General features: G+C 37.7%; 1 long non-coding RNA gene across 1 annotated transcript; it reads right to left on the reverse strand.

Moving 5' to 3' along the window:
* Nucleotides 1–893: 893 nt before the first annotated feature.
* LOC110598589 (uncharacterized) lies at nt 894–14,678 on the reverse strand. The gene is made up of 4 exons (XR_002484448.3): nt 14,406–14,678; nt 14,152–14,318; nt 10,043–10,098; nt 894–1,214 (listed from the first exon to the last, which is right to left on the reverse strand). It is a non-coding gene; the product is annotated as an uncharacterized LOC110598589 (long non-coding RNA).
* Between the last annotated feature and the right edge of the window lie 1,122 nt (nt 14,679–15,800).

A 15,800-nucleotide genomic window follows, 5' to 3' on the forward strand; every position in this document is an offset into this window, starting at 1 on the left:
AGTTGTGGTCTTCTCAAACTCCAACCCTCTTCTGCAGCCTCACCGCTGCTCTCAGCCTCTCAACCTTCTCCTCTCCTGAGTTCTCTCAAGAGGCTGCTCCTCTTGCCTGGCCCAAGACAGGCATCTGACTGGTGTTGGTTTCCAGCCACCTCCACTGTCACTTCCAGATAACTGACCTCTCCAGTTACTTGACGTTCTTATGTGTCTCAAGAGTCCACTTGTATCTCCACCACCGCCCTACTTCTCCCCGTCATTTCTCAGGGACAGTGTGCTAACAGCCTCCTACCTGGCTTTTACCTCTTCTGTGCTGGACTCTTTGCATACTAGTTTCCACACTGTGGCCAAAGTGATCTTAAATTTAAATGAAAAATCTGCTTTTTTTGTCTATCCAACTTCCTCTCTCTTCCAGCCTTCCTTCTCGGACCTCCCCTGGAAGTCTCCCTGATTGCTCAAGGCTGGCTCTGGGAGGTCCCCATGCTACACTGTACAGACCTGTCAGTATTGCACTTAAAACACTGCCATAAAATTGCCTGATGACTCGACTTTCTCCTCCCCCTACAGGGTCAACTCACTTTCCGGTGAGAATGCATCACCTGAGTACACCTGCCAGTACCCAATACTCAACCCAGTACCCGATCAATACTCAACCTATTTGTAGCATCAGCCAGTGCATCATCCTTCCAAATGGCACCTTCACTGCTTATCAGTGAGTTAATTATTTACCTAAATGCTACGGGACAAAAGCAAATATATTGATGAAGTTCAAGAAAACATCTATCATGCTTAGAATTATCACACCCATTATTCTGACTCAGGGGAAATAAAATTAGCCAGTCAATACTCACGAATTTACAAAAATAAATGCAAAAGGAAGCATAAGTGTGTGATTTTGTTTGTAAGCTTTTCTCCTATTTTATTTAGAAAGAAACAGTATAATTAATAAGCACAGATGTTTTGATGAACACATAATGTATGAAGATGGAATTGGGTACAATAATAACATAAAGGGACATAGAGTTTTTGTACCATGTCACTCAATTCAGAGACTCATGATGGAGGTAAGAAGGAGAGTCCAGCCTGTCAGAGCAGCATGGGGGATCAATCTTGGCTGCAGAAGTCCTACAGATGTGTCTTCTGCTATGTCCAGAGAAGAAAAACTTCTGAAGGCAAGAAATCAACTTGTCCAGGGCTGCTCCAGCTGGCCACAGTCAGTGCTGCAATAAGACATTACCTTTTGGTTATGTTCACATCAGTTCACATGGCCTGTTATGTGACTCTGCTATTTGGGATTTGTCTTATTTAAGCCTTTTACTCCTTGTTCCAGTAGATGCATGTTTTTTATAATCCTTGTGGATTTTAAATCTAAGACTTCAAAACTCAACTCAGGAAGACAGATCTAATACCCAACTAAAAACCCAGTCAGATGTCTGAAAGATGAGCCATATTTCCAGGTAACCATCAAACACGGAAATCCTCTTTGAAAAGATGGATAAAAAATTTACAGATTATAATTTTCTCTTCCTTGAACATTTCCCTGAACCCCATAAGAAAAGAAAAACTGCCCAGGAGAATCAAGATGATAATAGAGAAACCTGTCTAAAGAGCTAAGGGCGTCTCCATACAGTGACTTTTAAAAATTAATAAATCTGGGGAAATTTACTAAGTTTATCTATTCAGAGAAAGAAATTTCAAATTAATTTTCTAAAAAAATAATTTTAAAAGACCAATATGTGAAGGACATACTTGGGACAAAATGATACAGGGAAGACAAGAATAAATGAATAAAGGTATTTATATAAGAAGATTAGTTAAATCAAGTAAATATAGAAATATTATAGCAGGTAAAATATGATTTTTGATAAAAGAATTTGGGGCAAGTGGATATAATGTCCCCCCACAAAGTTGTCCCTGTATTAATCCTGGAAATCTGTGAATGCATTACTTTTTTCATTTGTTCTAATTAGTTATACATGATAGTAGAACGCTTTTGACACATTATTCATAAATGGAGTAAAACCCATTCGGAATTTCTGATTGTACATGATGTAGAACATGGGTCGAGTAATCATATATGTACATAGGGTAATAATGTCCAATTCATTCTATTATCCTTCCTATTCCCTCCCTCCACTCCCCTCTACCTAATCCAAAATACCTCTATTTTTCCCTAGCCACCCCCTTATTATGAAGTAGCCTCTGCATATTAGAGAAAACACTTTAATGTCAATAAAGACTTTGCAAATGTGGTTAAGAATACAGAGATGTGGACATAATTCTGGATTATGTAGGTGAGTCCAATGAGATAATAAGTGTTCTTTATTAAATTTTTATGGATTCTTTTTAGTTCTATATAGCATCAGGATACATTCTGACATAATCACAAAAGCATGAAATATAGTTTTCTCTAATTTAGTTCCCAGCACTTCTCTCAATCCCCAACTCTCCCCCCCAACTGTTCCCCTCCCTTTATTTTATTAATCTTTATGCAAGTTATTTATAGTTTTTTTAAAAAAATAATGTCATGTATATATACTCAATGTTATAGGAGAGAGATGCTGGGTCAGAGCAAGAAGATATGATAACAGAAGCAGAGTTCAAAGTGATATGGGGCATTCAATTGTGACCTTTTAAAACTCATGCCTGCTTGTATTCAAGCCATCAGTTAAAACTCCCCGTGGAAAACCTGTTTGTACAACACTATGGTCCCAGTGAAGGCATTAGCTCATGGGTTCTGTCCATTTCTCTCCTCTTATGCATTCCCTGACTTCTGTGTGGCCTCTGAACTTGCAGTAAATCCCCCCTGCCCCCACCCCAGGACCTGTAAGTAATAAAATGTGGATGTCAAAAAAAAAAAGAGTATGGGTTGTGGGACATGAACCAAGGAATGCTTGCATGTTTGCAGTGTATAAAATTTGGAAAAGAGAAAAAAGAATGAATTCTCTCCCAGACTCAAGAAGGAATATGGCCCTGCTGACTCCTTGATTTTTAACTCATTGAAACTGACCTCACTCCTGACTTCCAGATTGGTTTGTTTTGTCTTAAGCCAAACAGTTTGTGATAATTTATTATAGAAATAATAGGAAACAAATATGGATTTTCATACCTAGAATGGGGTACTGCTACAACAAGTATCAAAAATGTTAGAATGGATAATGAGAAAAAATGGGATAATTTTGCAGGGAATGGTATAAAAAAGTATGAGATTGCCTTGAATGGACTCTTAGAAGAGATTTAAATGTTAAAAATTCTGCTGGTGAGAGTCCAGAAAGTAGTGTGGAGGGTCCTATATTATCTTTAAAAAATATCCCCAATAATGAACAGATTGCTGAAAGAAACTTGAACATTAAAAGTAATGAATGCTATTGGAAACTCAAAAGGACATAAGAATCATGTTGTAGGAGACCGGAGGAAAGGAGAGATCCTTCCTAGAGAGTGATAGAAAGCTTAGTAGAATTTTTTTCCCACAGTTGCATGGAAAGCAGAACTTGTAAGAGATGAACTTGCATAGTTAGCTGAAGGGATCTCCCAGCAGAATGCTAAAAAAGTGACCTGGTTTCTATTTCCTATTTATAGTCAAATGCAAAAGGAAAGAGATAAATTGAGCAAAGAACTGGTAAGCAAAATAAAACCAACACAATGTTTTGGGAAATTCTTAGCTGATGCAGATTGCAAAAGATGCTAAAATTAAGAGATTCACTGATATAAAGAGTGCTCTAAAAAGGAAGCCAAGAATTCAACTGGAGAACTTTTTAGTATTGCCTCAAAAGGATCCAAATGCCTCAGCATATTGTCACACCAAGAGCTCTTTTAAAATATCATGAGTGCCTCCTGTATACCCTCAGCCATCTCAATAGAAGCCTAAAAGAAGATGGGATTATTCAGATGGGTAGCAGCATTTGTCAAATGCTTCCTCCTGTATCATTGAAGACAGAGTCATATTATTTTTCTTTTATTCTGTTAATGTGGTAAATTGCATCAATCTTCTGATGTTATTCCAAACTTTCATTCCTCAGGTAAACCCTGTGATGTATTATTTTTTTTTTACAATGCTTGATTCAACTCATTAACATTTTGTTAAAGATTTATTTTTCTTGTATGTTCTTGAGGGTTATGAACACATAGTTTTCTTCTTTTAACCTCTTTTTTCTTCTTTTCTTCTTCCCTCCCTCCCTTCCTTTCTTCCATCCTTCTTTCTTTCTTCTCCTCCCCTCCTTTCTTTCTTTTACCTATATGATTCAGGCCTCATAAAAAGAGTTGAAAATGTTCTTTCTTACTTTTTCTGAAGGAATTTGGGTATTATTCCTTCTTTAAATATTGGATACAATTTACCAGTGAAATTATCTTGACTTGGAAGTTTTCCTTGTAGGAACAATCTTGCAAGAAAATTCAATTTCCTTAACAAAAATTTCTGTTTCCTCTGAATAAGATTTGGGAGGTTTCATTTTTCATCAATGTTTTCAAATTTATTGGCATAAAGATACTTACATGATTCCCTTATTTTCTTTTTCATCACTGCAGTGATCTGCTCTTTCAATCTTGATATCTATTTTTCTCTTTTTGCTCAATAAGTCCTTTTTAACTTTTTACCTTTTTGAAGAATCATTTTCTCCCTTTAACTTTCTCTGTTATCATTTTTGCCTTTTTAATGATTTCTGCTCTTAACCTTATTATTTAATTTCTAACACTTATTTTAGGTTTTATGTGCTTCTCCATTTCTAACTTTGTAAGAGGCACTTGACTGATTCCCTTTCCTACTGTAAGCATTTACCACTTAGCACGGCTTCAGCTATATTCCTAAATTTTTACATGCTGCTTTTTAAAAAAATTTTCAGCTTAAAATGTTTTCTATTTTCCTTGATATTTCCTCTTTGAACAAAAGATTTCACATATTTGGAGGTTTAAAAATATATCATCATCATTATTATTTTATTTTGTTGCATGTGGTCAGAGAACATATTATGGAATCTTTTGAAATGAATCAGTGTATTTAATGGAGCAACATAGGCTATTTTGGTGAATATTTATGTCTCTTGAAATTATTGAGTATTCTGCCACTGTGAGCAGAAGGCAAGCTAGGGAAAACCTTTACACTTTTCAGTAATCTTACTGATACTTTGTTTGATTCTGTGAAATTCTGAGGAAGTGATGTTAGCACTTAAGTTTTTTGTTATATATTGCCTACACTTCTGTTAGTCTTGTCAATTTTTGCTTCATATATTTGAAGCCCTCTTCTTGAGGCATATAAGCTTATGTCTGTTAATGTAGCCTGGATTAAATGACTCCTTCATCCTGTGACATGCTGCTGTGCATTTCTCACAATATACTTTGTCTTGTAGATTTCTTTGTCTGACATGGAAATCCTCACTCACACCGGCTTGCAGATCCTTAGTTTTGTGCAGCACAACTTTTCCTGTACTTTATCTTTCAGCCTACCGATGTCTGCTCCAGTTACACATCTGGAAACTGAGGAAATTGTCCGTGGACCCATTGAGTGCTGCCTATGGCCCGACATGTCCTCTCTCTATCAGAGGTCATGATGATGCTTCCTGCCCCCCGGCACCAATACCACCCTGTCCTTTCCCAAAGGAGCCTACCTGGCACTTATAAGGGTATCCATGCAGCAGGAAAGAGGAATAGCTGAGGATCTCAGCATCTGCGGGTGACAGTGGATGGCCAGGTATTCCCCAGCAGGACCTCAGCTCTCTCTTCATTCTCATGTGGCCACTCTCTCCTAAGCATGGGCATCTGACTTAGGCCTTCATGCATACAGTCATGCCCTGCTGTCAGCCCTCAGTCAGTTCCTCAATCACAAGCATGCCCTTTTCATATGTCTTTTCCTTCAGGTTAGGAATAAGTTAAGATCCCCACAATGACCTTCCCTGACTATAATACGCAAAGCACTTTCCTCCTATGACTCTTTACCACAGAATCTTGCTCATTTGATTCACAGTTCTAACCTGAATTATAGATACACATATTTATATAAAGGTAAGTCTATGTGCATATATATATATATACAAATGCATGTTTTAAAACTCCTTCTCTTCTACCTGATTTTAAGCCCTAGAGACCTTGTATAGTCTATTAACAAATAGATGTTGAACTTTTTCTCTTCTATCTGATTTTAATCCCTAGAGACTTGTATAGTCTATTAACAAATAGATGTTGAACTTTTTTGGCACCCAGAGTGGATGATCAACAAATAATTTTTAAATGCCATTAAAGTGAAATATCCTAACAATGATTCAGCCGGTTATTTTTTTTTAATTTTACAATGATGCAAAAACAATTCACATCCAATAGAAACTAGACTTTGAATTTTGATCTTTCCCAAAGCTAGTGATGTGTGAGAGGTTACTCTCTAGCAAGGCTGGGTAGAGGCAGCAAGCCCAGCCCCCAGTCAGTCCCTCAATCACAAGGAGGAAATAGTGGATACTCTGCTGCGTTCTGTGTTGCTAAGCTAGGACGTGTGGTAGATTAGGTGTATTTAATGCATTTTGATTTATGGTGTTTGCAATTTATACTTGTTTATTGGGATGTAACACATTGTAAGTCAATGAGCACCTGTATACTTAAATATAATCTGTATTAAATATAATCTGCACGACTATATGCACGAAGGCCTAAATCAGATGCCCATGTAACTGAGACAGAAGCTCAGGAGAGAGTGGCCACATGAGAATGGAGAGAGAGCTGAGGTCCTGTTATGTCTATGGATTGCATGCATACATGGAAACATCTCAGTCTACACAGGCCTACTAAATTTATGGATGAGAGAGGGGCAACATATCTTTCTATCTTGACCACCCACCTGCTTGATTACTTGGCCTTTGGGAGGTCCTTAAAAGTGCTACCACTGTTTCATTTTCTGCTAGGATTTCAAGTGATAGGCAATATTTCTCTAATATGTTTGCTCACCTGCATTCAGATAGAAATGTCTAGCTGTCCAGTATTTTCAATTGAATTGAACAAAACCACACATTTCTGCTTTTCTTTCCTTCCCTCTTTTTATTTAAAAGATTGCCTGAAACCACCCTATGACTCACCTAAACAACTCCCTATAATCCCAGAGAATTAAAATCATCGTACTATATGCATATAAATCATCATACTATATGCATTATATGCATGCCCATGTTTATAGTAGCCCACTTCACAATTTCCAAATGGTGGAATCAGCCTAGGTGTCCATCAATGGATAAATGAATAAAGAAAGGGAAAGGGGAGGTTCTGGGGAAATAAAGTAATGGAATTATATTATAGTATTGTGTGAATGTATGAATATTTAACAGTGAACTCCACTAGGTAGGAGGAGAAGTTGTGGAGTTATTTTTGTTCTTTGGGAGTTTGTTTTTTCCTTCTCAGGTCTGCAAAAACACACTTGAAGCCTCAATTCCATTTCCAGAGGCTGCAGTTACAAAATTAGGTTTGTCTGCCCTCTAGTGGCATATTCGGTGATTCCCACAGAAGCCAGGTATTTTGACACAGGCTTTGGATGGAGCTGTGATAAAACTCCTCTTTCCAGATCATTTCAATCACGAAACCATGATCCTGATCCTTCTTCAATCTTTAATGCACTCTGTGTGAAAGAAAACCTCTCACTTTCTTTCCTTTTTATCAATGTTTGCATTTTGATACTGAATATTGATTATCTTCATGTGAAAAAATGGAAAATATTTCTAAAAATACCTTTTGTAACAGGTAAAGCCTTTAGAAAGGTATGATTCTGTCCTATGAAACTAGAGTAACAAAGGAGTCCTTACACCTGAAAATAATGACATAACTCATAACAAAACAGATGATGTAAAATATTAAATGATTCCTGAACGGTTGGAAATATGGATAAGGGATCGTTCTTATTGTCCAATATTCTCTACACCTGTTACCAACCTACTTTCTGATATATGGCCAAACGGGGATTTTAAAGCAGGGATTAAAAAGCAGGCATAATGGCCCCCATGTTTTGATAAGTGTTTCATGATAGTGTGATCCTTGGCTCATTTTGATAAGCAGAAAATTGTGGTATGTTCTCCTCTCCTAGACAGTCACAATCACCATCCAGGAAAAATTTCTTTAAGCTTTATCCTCAATATTTTGTGTGACAAAACAATAAGCCTATTTTTGTTTTTAAATAAAGAAACGGTGTTGAATATCACCTTGCCTGCCCTTGACTTGCCCCACCCCAGCTCATTGAAATTCTGGCTTCAATAGCACAGACATCTTCATCCTTGCCGGTCTCAGAAGGTACAAGTGAGGATTCCAAGTGAGACATATGTTCATTCTTAGGTACCGTGAGTGATTTGCATCTCTGACATCTCTCTTAAAGTGACATAGCTCATTGCCCAGGATCACTGTCTAATACACTGACCAATGGCCATGGCAGATTCGGACTACGGACTTCATTACTTGTCTTCCTCGTGGGACCTGACACTTGTGCTGCCTCCATCGCCATCCCGGGTTGGAGTCAGGAATGGGGAAGCTCATGAGGGAGAACGTTCAAGGAGTACCTGACATGCACAGTAGCTAGTAAATGTTCAGAGTTGAAAATTGAAATTTATTTGATTACATATGCTTACCCATGCAAAAACTGTCACAAATTCAGGGTATCGGGTTTTGAGAAAGTGAAAGATTTAATTAGTTAAATACTGAGCATTCAAAAAAGAAAAAAAGAAAAGAAAAAGAAAGATATCTTATTGTGGGGGCAGTGAATAAAAACAATTGCGAAGAAGAGTTATGACTTAAGGTAACATTTTACTTTTACTTTCTAAATTGCAATCTGGTTAAAACATGTATTTTAGCGCACTGAAAACTGGAAAAGTTATGATAGGTGAGGACATTAGTAATTATTAGTAATTCATTAGTATTATTAGTAATCCAGACTTCCTCTCTTCCTTCTCTATTTTTCATAAATTTATCATCTTTTATGTTTGTGTTTGAGAGGTCTATGGAAGGGAATAATTTGGATAACAAATCTGAAGTTAAGACAATGAAATTATGTAGATTTCCAGTATGGACTGTATGATAACTCTTTTTGCTGGATAAATCATGGCCACAAGATGGGGATGTAACCTAATCTTCATCTCATGCTGGTGACCAGCAAAAAAAACTGAAGAAAGAAAAAGTCAGATTTTAAATTAAGGCAACTCAACATTCATACGAGGTTTACCCTGATTTCTCATAGAATGTAATGGTAACTTCGACCCTATATCCAAAACAGAAAATGTACTTGGCAGAAAGACCAAATATATATTTCATAACAGTTGTTTTGAAAAATAATTTGCACAATATAACAACCCAAGCTTGCTTACCTATTACCTATGAGCTACTGGAGAATCCCAGGGTCACTGCATTCGGAGGGAGACCTGGTACACAGGTATGGAGGTTTGGGTCTGCTTTCTAGTGGTATCTGAGTTGTATCAGATGTTTTTCCAGTCTTCCTCTCTTCCTACTCTACTTTTCATAAATTTATCATCTTTTATGTTTGTGTTTAATCTAAGAATTCTTCAGAATGTTGAATTGAAGCATTTCCTAATATAACAATTTTATTGTACCATGATGGCTTCCCAGAGTTAATCATTTGAATGTACTGACACCTGTTGTAGCCTTTTAGAATATCAATACATAAGTGTTATATCCACGAAATATCTATATACAGATAAGCTACAGATATATAACTATGTCTATCTCAAATATGTGAAGTCTATATTTAAGCATGGACTCAATTCTTATAGAAGCTTATATCAACAATTACAGAAGTTTGTATCAACAATTCTAACGGATGAATTTATCGACATGTAAGTATAAAAGATCAACTCATCTTCACATATGAATAGTGATGTAGATGTAAATAAGGGGTGTGTGGGTGTGTTGATAGATGTCAGATCATGAATTATGAATGCATTCTGATTACCCAACATCTGACTAATGAGAATTATAGAGTCAAAGAGAAGACAGAAGAGAAATCATTAGAAAGAAATTCAAATGACAGACATGTGAACATTGAAAGGGTATTGAGCACCCAAAGAAATAAAAAGAACTAAACCTCTGCCCAGGGCATCACTGGCAATTTCAGGACACCAACGGTATGTTTTCTTCAATCTAAAAGTTAACAAAGAGAAGAAAAAAGTGAGTCATAAGTGAAACGTGAGGAATCATCATAGCATTTGACTTGTTCCCATCATCCCAGAAGTGAGAATAGGGGGGCAGGACTCCAACCTCCGCAGGAAACTGTTCCTCTTTGGATTTCACACTCAGCCAACCTAAGAGACAAGAGTAGAGGTAGATCAAAATTCAGCAGGTAGAGAGCAACTCTTCCACTTGGGAGCAGAAAAGTAAATGACCCTGGGAGGGCTGTCCCCAGAAGGAAAAGAAGTGGTGTCTGGCAAGAGGAGTTCTCCTAGTCTCACGGAGTGTTTAAAGAAAAATGCAGCATGGGGCAGACATGACTGACTCAGTAGAGAAAAATTAAAATAAGTACTTCTTAACTGCAGGAAAACAGACGTCTGAGCAAAGGATTATAATAATTACACAATGTGGCTCACTTGTGAGTAATGGTCACAGTCACAATGTAGACAATGAAGAATTGTGATGCACATGTTTTGGAAAATAGGTGGGAAAATGGGAAAAAAACCTAAACTCTCTTCCATCATAGTAGAAATCCATGGATAGCTAAACTTTAAAAACAAAGAGCTAGCATATGAACTGTTTATATGAAAACATGAAGTAAGTACCTGAAACACAGCAAAACAATTTTAAAGTAAGGGATAAAAGCAGACAGGACAGAGGATTTTGCTTTTTTTCAAAACCTTATAAATCACATAGGCAAGGAAGAACATGTTTCACTTTGATACAAATTATACGAAAATATTTATCCACAAGTAATTGAGGAAAACCTCTTTTTGGTTGCAGTAAAGGAACTCTGAAAGCAAAAATGACTCTTTATGAAGACTCGTTTCCAGGGTCTAGTGTTCTGTTTGTTTCCAGGGCTTTTAGCAAATACTTCTGTGCAGTCCTAAATGGGCCTGCTGCACCCCACCATAAATGCTAGGTGGTTTGAAACATGAAGAAGCGTTCTGCCAGGAGAATTTAAGCATCATAAAGAAGAAATTATTGGGAAAAATTATTTTAAAAATTAGCCATCTGTACAGTGAGCTTTCAATCACATCCAGAACATTCCTCCCTTGGAATACAAAATTATAGTCTCTCAATTATTAAGAAGTAAACACTTTGTGGCAATCTTCACTCTTTTTATATCTTTTTAAATAATAATAATTCTATAAATCCTATGAATTATCTTATCAAATGCCATTTTCTTTCTAGGGAGGGGCTTTTAGAAATGTAAGTACATTATTAGACTATGACAGTAATCTGTATTCTTTACAATATCAATAATATTGCCATGATAACTGTGACTCGCCTTATGTTCATAATATAAAGTTATGTGTTAAAAGGGATTAAATCTGTCTGTGATGAATATATACATTGATGAGCAAAATAATTTCTAAAATTGTTGTGGTTTTTCAATTTTAATGGGATGTAAAATCCCGAGGTGAAGTTACCAGGGCTGTGACATGATGGGAGTCAGGACGATTCTTACAGAAGGCTTTCGCTTGGAGTCAATTTATAAATGGTCCCTCCTTCCCTTCCCTCTTCTCATCTCCCTTCCCTTTATCCCTACCCAAAATCTAACTCTATAGAGAGTGTGTTCACTGATGAGTTCGTGGAAACAGCAGCTGTATGGATTCTCTCAGTAAATCACTGCTGTGGTTTAGAGGTTGTTTCTGCTCAGGGTCCATGTGTGAAAGGCTTGGTCCCCAAGGTGGCACGAGGGGGTGGTGGGGGGAGGTGTAGGAGGTGAAGCCAAGTGGAGGTCCTTAGGTCATTGGGGGCATGTCCTTGCAGATTGTTGTACCTGGTTTCTTTTTCTCTACTCAGGTTCTAGAAGTGACTGTTTTGTTGCTACACATGCTCCTGCATGATGTATTGCCACCTGCATTTCTCACCACAGGCCAAACTGAGGACCACTTATCTTGAATTTTGAATCCCCCAAACTGTGAGCTAAATGAATCTTTTCTTCTTGTATACCAGCTGTCTCAGGTATCTTCTTGTCGTAACATGAAGCTGACTGGTGCAATCACTTTAATGACAGGGTTGAGAATCCTGGTTTTGTTTTCTCTCTTGGAAAAAAGCAAAATCACTTGTTTAAAAGAACTCTTATAAGGATGTATCAAAATAAGCCAGTTTCACCCTAATTATAATCCTGCTGAAAACATTTATCTCTTTGTAAGAATTGCTCTCTTGTCTAGGTGTATTCTTTCTGATCTACTGAGCAAAAGAAAAAAAAATTTGTACTAGAAATTAAACCCAGGGGCGCTTAATCACTGAGCCACATTGCCAACCCTTTATAGTTTTTATTTTGAGACAGGGTCTTGCTAAGTTGCTGAGTCTGGCCTTGAACTTGCAATCCTCCTGCCTTAGCCTCAGGAGCTACTGGAATTACAGGTGTGTGCTACCGTGCCTGGCTTACCTAGCAAATCTTAACTATCTTTTAAACTTGGTTTTGAATCAGCTCTTATGACTTTTGAAGATCTCTGTTAACAGTTGTCACTGCCTGACCCTCTTCTTCCCTGCTCTATAAAATGCCTCAGCTCATCTCATGCAAGCTTCCATGAGGATGTTCTCCGGTGCTATGCCTGCTGTCCCTTCATACCAATGTGTATTCATTAAGAGTCACTTCAAGCTACTTGTTCCCATGGTTTATGTTATTGTAATCATGCCATTCAATTAAATCTTACACAAAGCAGGAAAATGTGTACAGGCAAAAGATGTATTTCTTTGAACACTAATTTAAATGCCCTTTTGAGAAAACTCAATAAGGTTAAGTCTACACACACACACACACACACACACACACACACACACACTACAAAAACTAAATAGGCAAAAGAGATTTGAAATTCGGAAAAACAATATAAGACCTAGAGGGTTAGGAAATGCTGCTACTTTATAAGTGTCTTTTGGGTTCACTGATTTGTAAATACATTAAAACAAGAAATAGAAAAGATGTTGTACCTGTGATTTATAAAAGAAAGAGATCTTAGTTTTGCATCTATGATTTTAGACATTCAAAAACATTGATGCTTTCTCTAAGGATTGACAGAAATTGAAAAAAAAAGTTTCAATGTTTGTATGTTTTTTTCTTTGACTACCCACTTCAACTAAACCTTTTGATCAACCAATTGTCTGTGCTGATTTCAAAATAGGGCTCCGACTTTCAATCCCTCGCCCTCCTGTGGCACTTCTGCAGTCTGAATGTTTGTGCCTCTCCTGCCAAGTCCATATTTTGAAACCATATCCCCAACATGGGGGTACGGAGGTGGGACAGTCAGAGATGAGTAGGTTATGGGGGAATCTTCCATCACACTGGGATTAGTGGCCTAAAGAGGTCTGCAGGAGTCTGTTCACCTTTCTGAGCTGTGAGGACGCACGAGAAAGCACCATCTTTGAAGCAGAGAGCCCTCATCAGACGCCACATCTGCTGGTACCCACTTGTAGAAGTGTCAGACATAAACATCTACTGTTTATAAGCAAAGCAACTTAGTATGTTTTGTTACAGCAGCCCAAATGGGCTGAGACAACAAACTAAATATTTATTCAAAATATCCAATATTGTAGACATGAGGCTAATTTCTGAGACATAGTTGTTAAAAAGGAAAATGTGGTCCTGTCGAATAGACCTTACAATTGTGCATAGTTATGTTATCTTTTAACATCAACTTGAACTATAAATATCTTTTACTTATATGTTTTCCTTGCTGTTTGACAGGCAGCTAAAAGGTGGGAAATGCAATTTCTATTTTCATATTTTCAGTACCTTAGGAAGTATCTGGCACTTAGTAAAGACTAAATAAATGTTGGTTGAACTAAAATAAAAATCCAAAACTATATTTTCTCTAAAAGTTCTCATGTCTACGAGCACATGTAGATCAAAGAGTATTGTGATATAGTTTGTGGATTTGTCTCCTTTAAACGGATGACTGGAATTGGAGCATAAATCCATCAATGATTTTTTAATGAGGGGAAAAAAAAATAACTACATGATTGCACAATTACCTATCAACTGGGGCATTATTTACAAAGAAAAGTACTTACCCGGCGAGGACCTACTTTCAGAAATGTTCCCCATAGTCTGTCCTCAGCGGGTCTGCAGCACAAAGGGTCAGCAAGGGAAGAACCTCATGGCCAGCAAGTGCTTTTCGATAAATTTGGTCTGCACAAAGGATGAGTCAGAAGAGCACTTGGTTCCAGGGAGGGACGGCCTGCGAAGCAGAGATGCTTTAAGAGCGGTGCTCCTCCCACACTTTCAACGGCACCCCCACCCCGTAAAAACAGCCTGGGATACACACCAGGATTCCTCGGAACAGCTTGCACTTTTAACAAGTTTGATTCAGCTAGAAAGTTTCTGATTCCCGCACAGCAGAAAAATCAATGGAAAGTCATGAAATCGGAATCAATGCCATTGAGAACTTCACCTTGAAGCTCTCCATACTCTTGAGCAAAATCTGGTTTTTGTTTCTAGGACTGGTTGCTTGACAGTCCCTGGAACGTGGCCAAGAAGCTTTGCTGGGTCACGTGGCCGTCACATCAGCCCTGGGTGTTTCTGTGCTAACTGTGGATGTCAAGATTCCTTTAACAGATGGTGGAGTTTCACACTTCCAGGTTCTCATATAGCTGGAGCATATATCTGGGCAACATGCAGCCACATTTTACTAAAAGTACAGTCACCTTATTGTGTTGTTCTTAAGAAATTTAAAAATACCATCAAGAGCAAACAACACACCCAATATCCAGGAGCCTATTTACCACCCGGCATTGAAAGTTGTTAACATTTTGACATGTTTCATTTAAATATGTTTTTGGAAAGTGAATACGATAAAACATTCTGAATAAAGCTTAAGCCCCTTTTCCCTGTCTGTTCCCAGTCTGAATCTATCCTTCCCTCCACCAAGGTAGCCTTTATCAGGAATTCAATATATATGTGTGTCAAAGGGAATCGTACATATATATTTGCATAAAAAAGCATTGATTTGTATGATTTTTATAATAATTTTACAATAATTTTTTCTTTTTTACATTCAAAATTATATTTTGTAATCCATATATGAATCCTTTTATTCAATATCTGATATTTCATCAAATTTACATCATATAATTTATTCATGCACTTATCGATGAGCTGTTAGATGGTTTCTAGTTTTTCACCGTGACACCATGCCTCAGTGGTTTATGATGTCTCTTTGTTCCCATCATCAAGTTGTCCTCAACCTGTGCTTCTTGGAGGGTGGTCCACACCCTGGCTGTTCACCTGCAAATTTTTACAGTCCATGGCCACATAAAAGATCAGTGACTGGAGAGAGCCAGCTGTGTCACAGGGCACGATTTTTGGTTCACCTGACATTTCTTTTTTCCATATTTTATTGGTACGTGAGAGTTGCCATAACAGTGGGATTTCTCGTTACATATTTGTGTGTGTGCACACTACGATGACATAATCTGACCAGGAGGCAGCAGGCCTGGAGGGAAAGGAGAAAGACTGGGAATGATATGGGCCGAGTCACCCGTCATGTCCCAGCAAGGCTTCCTCAAGGAAGGAGGTGACGGTGGGCTCACATTCTGGGGCAGGCCAAGCACGGACTCCGAAGATCACATGCATCAAGACGGCATTTCTGGGTCTAGAGTTTGTGTCTTTTCATTTTACTCTGTACCAGGAAACTGCGTTCCACAGCCGCACCTTAATAGAC

Source organism: Ictidomys tridecemlineatus, chromosome 6 (genome assembly GCF_052094955.1).
Source record: "Ictidomys tridecemlineatus isolate mIctTri1 chromosome 6, mIctTri1.hap1, whole genome shotgun sequence".
NCBI lineage: Eukaryota > Metazoa > Chordata > Mammalia > Rodentia > Sciuridae > Ictidomys > Ictidomys tridecemlineatus.